We start from the raw sequence: 6,522 nt of genomic DNA on the forward strand, positions 1-6,522 counted from the left end.
CCTTGTCTAATGCTGTTTTGTGTGTAGTATTCCTGTGATTTTCACTGCTTCCTTAGCATGATAACATTCCATTAAATGTGCCACAAAATTGTATGATCTTTTCAAAATGTGCTGCCCCTTAGCAGCATCCAGAAATATTTACATGTCTCCAAATTAAATGCAGCGCTACCTCACAGTCACTGTCAGTTCCTCCATTTTTTTGAAAATTGTAAGCTTTTTGTCCAACATTCAGTGTTTGAATAGCAGCAATTTGCTTCAGTAAATAAGAACATTACTATGCTCAGTGTTTTCAATTCCCGTCACAATCTGCTCCTGGTGGGTCTTCCCATACTCTCTCCCAAACATGCTCTCAATGTCCCCTCTAATTTTTTTTAGCTGCATGGACTAACCATTGATTAGAGCTGGAAATTTTTACACAGCCTAAAAACTGCGCTGCATTTTAATTTCTTTTGTAATGTGCATGAATATTTAGAATGAAAACTCAAAACTTGCATACTTTTCATTTTATTTATTAATTGGAAGGTATAATGAAATACATTACAAAGAAAATACTTAATATTTTGTAAATATTTTCTAGTTGCTTCCAACTCCAGTGCACAGCAATGAAAGCTATGTGTATGGGAATGTTTCACTTACTGTGTGACCGCACTCTCGTGCATTTTAAGGGGAACAGTGCCTCTCTGGCATCTGTCTGAAACAAAATCAGAGATGATGTCTCATCTGTAAGATCATTAAGATTATTTACTTCCACTCCATAGCATTGTCTGTGCCTCAGGCCTGTTGCAGAAATCTCTCATCCACAATTTGGGTAAACATAGGGATAATAATAGCCAGTTTCTCTCTTTTTTCTGTTGTAAATGTAAGGTAATCTGTAAGTGCTACCTGACCATTCCATCCTGAACCCCTTGAAAACATCTCAAAAACATTGTCAACATCTCCTATCAAATTATATTTGAAATTCCAATTCTGCAAGTGGCCATAGTTCATCGCAAATAACTAGGCTGCTTTTAATCATTTCTGTGTGCACACTTAGATTTTATGACCCACTGGGCTTTGACGCAAGATCATCATTTCAACCACCTTGGATTAATGAGGAAGTTAGAAATTGGGGTATCAAAAAATTGTTTTTCAATCCACATTCACTTATTTATGTGTCAACGACCGTGGCTTTGCTCAAGCTTTATTCCTGTCAATTCCAAAAAGAAAACAAATCATTGTTATTATCTGCTGTGTTGTATGACCGTTATTGTTCTTGGCTAATTTTTCTACAGAAGTGGTTTGCTATTGCCTTCTGGGCGGTGCCTTTGCAAGGCTGGTGACCCCAGCCATTATCAATAATCTTCAGAGATTGCATGGTGTCAGTGGTGCATAACCAGGACTAGATATGCACCAGCTACTCCAATGGCTTCACATACCCTGTCCAGGGGTTAAGGTGCTACACCTTGCCCAAGGGTGATCTGCAAGTTAGTGAAGGGAAGGTGTGCCTTACAACTCCTTTCGTAGAGATGAATCTCCATCCTGCCACCCAAAACAAGTGATAGGTACTGTGAAACTAGTGTGTCATTGAAATGGTTCACCACCAGTATCAGATGGCTAAATAGACACTGATAATAAATATGGTCCTTCCAACCCCATGAGTGATTTCTTTTAAATATAAATTAAAATAAATTTATCACTTCTTTGCTGATTGTTCTTGGGAAGCACAGTGGGACATTTAAAAGATGCTAAAAATGCGTATTGATTGTTGACAGGGCAATACGTGTCCTATCTCCTAAACACTACAATGAACAGTTGCTGATTGTAAACAGAATTGTTTTCATTGTATATCTCTTGCCCCTTTCATCCAAACCAAAAATGTAAGCTACTTTGAATTGCTTCTACCATAAAATATCAGACAAACAATCTTCCATTTAATCAAAAGAGAAGCAATGGATACTGAGGAATTAATTTTAATGGTTGATATTTTGGAAATTTTAAATCGGTGGGAACCAAAAATCTCTAAAATTTACTTTGCATTGCTGTTAAGCAGAACTGGAGAAAGTAACTTATTAAAAGTAAATACATTTAGTGGCCATTTCTTTAGGTACCTCCTGCTCATGGTCCTCTGCTGCTGTAACCAATCCACTTCAAGGTTAAATGTGTTGTAGGTTCAGAGATGCTCTCCTGCACACCACTATTATAATGCATGGTTATTTGAGTTACAGTTGCTTACCTGTCAGCTTGAATAATCAGCTGGGATGTTATTTATTTAGAACAAGCCCTTCTGGCCCAACAAGCAGCACTGCCCACCAACCCACCTATTTACAATGACCAAGCAACCTACTAACCAGTAGGTTACATCTTTGGAATGTGGGGGGGGGGGGGGGGATACCCACATGTTCACAGGGAGGATATACAGACTCCTTACAGACAGTGCCGGAATTGAACTCCAAACTCCGACACCTCGAGCTATTCACACACAACCTCCAGTGAGCAGCAGTTCTGTGGCAAAAACACCTTGTTAATGAGAGAGATCACAGAAGAATAGACAGACTGGGTCAAGCTGACTGGAAGGCAACAGTAACTCAAATAGTCATGCATTGAATACAGGAGGTACCTATTAAGTGATCACTGTGTAGAATACTAATAGTTCTAATACAGTATGAAGAATTTGTTTATGAAGCACTTAAAAATATCAAAATTTGATTCATAGAGCATAGAACACAGCACAGAACATGCAACTAATCTAGAAACTGCTTAGAATTTTCCTACCACGTAGCCCTCTATTTTTCTAAGCTCCATGTACCTATCTAAGAGTCCCTTAAAAGACCCTATTGTAACCGCCTCTGGTACCATCACTGGCAGTGCATTCCGCACACCCACATTCTCTGTGTGAAAAACTTATCTCTGGTATCTCCCTTGTACCTACTTCCAAGCACCATAAAACTATGCCTCTCATCATCATATACACCTCTATCAGGTCACCTCTCATCCTTCCTCGCTCCAAGGAGAAATGGCCAAGTTCACTTAACCTTATTCTAATAAGGCCTCTCCAGGCAACATCTTTGAAAATCTCCTTTGCACTCTCTCTATAGCATCCACATCCTTCCTGTAATGAGGTGACCAGAACTGAACACAGTACTCCAAGTGGATTCTAACTAAGGTCTTATAACGCCGTAACATTATCTCACGGCTCTTGAACTCAATCCCACAGTTGATGAAGGCCAACATACCATGCACCTTTTTAACGACACTGTCAGCTGTTTGGGGTTCCAATATTTAACTGTCATTCATTCTTTGGGGCACTCCTCTGTTTTCATTGATGTTTGCAAAGAAAAAGGATGTATACATTTGTCTGACATTAAATGTACCTTTGAAACCTGCGCATCTGCTTTGAGTGTCCTATAGACACAGACCCCAAAATCCTACTGATCCTCTGCACTGCCAAGAGTCTTACCATTAATATTATATTCTGTCTTCAAATTTGACCTACTGAAATGAACCACTTCACACTTATTTGGGTTGAACTCCATCTGCCACTTCTCAGTCCAGCTCTGCATCCTATCAGTGCCCTGCTGTAACCTCTGACTACCCACAACACTCCCGACTGTTGTTTCATCAGCAAACTTAATAATCCACCCTTCTACTTCCTCATCCAGGTCATTTATAAAAATCACAAAGAGGAGGGGTTCCCAGAACAGATCCCTGCAGAACACCATCCTCCATGTAGAATACAAACCATCCACAACCACCCTTTGCCTTCTGTGGTCAACCCATATCTGAATCCACAAAGCAAGGTCTCCCTGAATCCCATACCTCATTACTTTCTGAATGAGCTTCACATGGGGAACCTTATCACATGCCTTACTGAAACCCAGATACACAACATCCACTGCTCTACCTTCATCAAGGTGCTTTGTTACATCCTCAAAGACTTCAATCCATTTCATAAGGCTTGACTTTATCAGATTATCCCTAATCAGATTATTTCTCTCCAAATGCTTATAAATCCTACCCCTCAGGATCTTCTCCAACAACTTGCCCACCACTGAAGTAAGACTCACTGGTATATCATTTCCTGGGTTATTTTTACTCTCTTTCTTGAACAAGGGAACAATGTTTGCAGCCTTCCAATCCTCTGGTACTTCTCTCATCCCTAATGATGATGCAAAGATCATCTCCAGAGGCTCAGCAATCTCCTCCCTCGCTTCCCACAGTAGCCTGGGGTATATCTCGTCTTGTCCCAGTGACTTATCTAACTTAATACCTTTCAAATACTCCAGCACATCCTCTTTCTTAATGTCTATACACTCAAGCATTTTGGTCCGCTTTAAGTCATCCCCACAATTGCCGAGGTCCTAATCACTGGTGAATACTGACGCACAGTATTCATTAAATACCTCTGTTACCTCCTCCAGCTCCACGCACATTTCCACTCTCACTCCTGATTGGTCCTGTTCTCACATGGCTCATCCTCTTCCTCTTCACATACTTGTAGAATGCCTTGGGGGTTTTCCTTAATCCTGCTTGCAAGGACTTTTTGTGGCCCCTTCTAGCTCTCCTAATTTCATTGTTGAGTTCCTTTCTGGCACCCTTGTAATTTTCTGGAGCTCGTACACCATAGTTCTTTTACCCTACCATCCTTTTGCTGCTTCAGTGGAACATACCTATGCAAATATTCCCTGAACATTTGTCACATTTCTACCATGCATCTCCCTGACAGCATCTGCTCCCAATTTATGTTCCCAAATTACTACCTAATAGCATCATATTTCCTCCACCCCAATTAAATGTTTTGCCAAATTTTCTGCTCCTATCCCTCTCCACCACTATGGAAAAGGAGTCAGAGTTGTGATCACTACCTCCAAAATGCTCTCCCACCGAGAGATCTGGTATTGGGTTCATTTCCCAATGCCAGATCATGTACAGCCTCTCCTCTAGTTGGCTTATCTACATATTGTGTCAGGAAACCTTCCTGAATGCACCTAACAAACTCCACCCCATCTAAACCCCTTGCTCTAAGGAGAAACAGAAAAATAAATAATAGTTATAAACCACAGTGTGTTTGAACTACTTACTCACCATCTTCAGATTTTAAAATATAAATAAATGATTTCATGTTTGAATATACTCAAACACAGACCCTTCAAAGGGCAATTTTTAAGATTTGTTGCTCTACAGGAAATGATAAACAATATTAAATGCCAACTCCCATCTGGAGACCTGGAGAAACAAATTGTCTGCACTACTGTCAGGTTATCATATTACCTATCATTCAACTCCAGGAAACTGGAAAAGCCTGATGTTGGAGGAAGCAATCTAATGTATTCTAACACACTTCCTCAGAGACAAGGACTGTTCTGGGACCCCTGATCTTTGGATGAAAAAGTGGAAGGGTGACTTAATAAGTTTGCAGATGACATGAAGAATGGTGGCTTTGAGGAGAGTCTAAAAGGTTGTCATAGTTTACAATGGAATATCAGCTGGACTGAAAAGTGTTACATGATTCAGCTTGGATGGTCAAGGAAAGAAGAGTACAGAGTTAATGACAGAATTCTTAGTGATGTGAGGAACAGAAGGAACTTGAGGTCCATGTCCATAGATTCCTCAAAGCTGCCAAACGAGTTGATAGATTTGTTAAGAAGTATGGTGTGTTGGCTTTCATTAGTCATGAGATTGAGTTCATGAGCTGCTAGGTAATGCTGCAGCTCTATAAAACACTTTTAGACCAAACTTTAAGTATGGTATCAGTTCTTCTTTCCTCATTATAAGCAGGGTGTGCAATGCAGAGGACATTTACCAGGATGCTGCCTGGATTAGAAAGCATGTAGGTTAGGTTGAGGGTGGGTTGAGCAAGGTAGGGCTTTTCTCTTTGAAGCGAAGGAGGAGTGGTGACTGGAGAAATGTATAAGATGATAAGAGACATAGGGTGGTCAATGAGATACATGTTTCCCAGTGCAGAAATAGCTAACACAAGGGAGCATAATTTTAAAATGATTGCAGTAATGTATGGGGGGGGGGGGTGTCAGAAGTCGGTCTTTAACATAAGTGGTGTAAAAGCGACGGGTGCATGGATGGTGGTGGGAGAGGCACTTAAGAGACATTTAGATAAACACATGGATGATAGAACAATGGAGGGCTACGAAAGAGGGAAGGGTTAGTAGGATGTCGTAGCTGTCTACGTATGCTATATAGACTCCACACAGATCACCAGAGGTCGGGATTGAAATTGGATAGAGGCAGCGCCTTACCTCCTGCGCCACTACTACACCTAATTTACAGAGCGAGAATAAAATCGAAATTATTTCAAAGCCTTGTCAACAAAGCCATTCTTTGAAATTATTTCAAAGCCTTTCTGTGGTGAACTAGATATACCTGTCTGACTGCTCCTGTGGCTCCTCCCACAGACCCTGCTGACTGCTCCTGTGGCTCCTCCCACAGACCCCTGTATAAAGGCGACTGTGGTCTGCTGCTCTCCCTCATTTTCCCAGGATGTAGTGTTGTTCTTCAGTCAATAAAGCCGATATCTCACTTCCTAAGTCT

Source organism: Hemitrygon akajei, chromosome 10 (genome assembly GCF_048418815.1).
Source record: "Hemitrygon akajei chromosome 10, sHemAka1.3, whole genome shotgun sequence".
Classification (NCBI taxonomy): Eukaryota; Metazoa; Chordata; class Chondrichthyes; order Myliobatiformes; family Dasyatidae; genus Hemitrygon; species Hemitrygon akajei.